This window comes from Coenobita brevimanus, chromosome 57, assembly GCF_032717465.1.
Source record: "Coenobita brevimanus isolate Jiangsu-jjx chromosome 57, ASM3271746v2, whole genome shotgun sequence".
Taxonomy (NCBI): domain Eukaryota; kingdom Metazoa; phylum Arthropoda; class Malacostraca; order Decapoda; family Coenobitidae; genus Coenobita; species Coenobita brevimanus.
In genome coordinates, this window is record NC_137010.1 from 54,537,681 (window position 1) to 54,539,359 (window position 1,679).

Consider the following 1,679-nt stretch of genomic DNA (forward strand, 5'->3'; position numbering starts at 1 on the left):
TCTTCGTGACTAGCATCATATTCTAGTGTTCATAAGACAATACTACGGCTCTACATCCTTTCCATAGCACTTCTTCGTGACTAGCATCATATTCTAGTGTCAATAAGATAATACTACGGCTCTACACCCTTTCCATAGCACTTCTTCGTGACTAGCGTCATATTCTAGTGTCAATAAGGCAATACTACGGCTCTACACCCTTTCCATAGCACTTCTTCGTGACTAGCATCATATTCTAGTGTCAATAAGACAATACTACGGCTCTACATCCTTTCCATAGCACTTCTTCGTGACTAGCATCATATTCTAGTGTTAATAAGACAATACTACGGCTCTACATCCTTTCCATAGCACTTCTTCGTGACTAGCATCATATTCTAGTGTTAATAAGACAATACTACGGCTCTACATCCTTTCCATAGCACTTCTTCGTGACTAGCATCATATTCTAGTGTTAATAAGACAATACTACGGCTCTACATCCTTTCCATAGCACTTCTTCGTGACTAGCATCATATTCTAGTGTTAATAAGACAATACTACGGCTCTACATCCTTTCCATAGCACTTCTTCGTGACTAGCATCATATTCCAGTGTTAATATGTCAATCTATCTATCTATCTGTTTATATGCCTGTCTACCTACCTATCTATCTATCCATCTATCTACGGTATCTATCTATCTATCTATCTATCTATCCATCTATCTATTATATTTATCCATCGATCTGTCTTTCTGTCCATCTATCAGTCTATCTATTTTTGTCTATCTATCTATCTACCTATCTATCTACGTCTATCTATCTATCTATCTATTTACCCATTTTATTTACTAATAAGAAATAATAATTGATATAAATTATTTTGTGTGGATATGCATCTATTGTTGTTATTATTATTATTATTATTATTGTTATTATTGTTATTATTATTATTGTTATTATTATTATTATTATTATTATTATTATTATTATTATTATTATTATTATTATTATTATTGTTATTATTATTATTATTATTATTATTATTATTATTATTATTATTATTGCTATTATTATTATTATTATTATTATTGCTATTATTATTATTATTATTATTATTATTATTATTATTATTGTTGCTATTATTATTATTATTATTATTGTTATTATTATTATTATTCCTATTATTATTATTACTATTATTATTATTATTGCTATTATTATTATTATTATTATTATTATTATTATCATTATTACTGATATTATTATTATTATTATTATTATTATTATTATTACTATTGCCACCACGACCACCACCACCACCATCACCACCACCACCACCATCACCAAAACCACCACCACCATCACCACCATCACCACCACCACCACCACCATCACCACCAACACCACCACCACCATCACCACCACCACCATCACCACCACCACCATCACCACAATCACCACCACCACCACCACCATCACCACCATCACCACCACCACCACCACAACCACCACCATCACCACCACCACCATCACCACCATCACCACCACCACCATCACCACCATCACCACCATCAACATCACCATCACCATCACCACCACCACCACCATCACCACCATCACCATCACCACCACCATCACCACCATCACCACCATCACCACCACCACCACCATCACCACCACCACCACCACCATCACC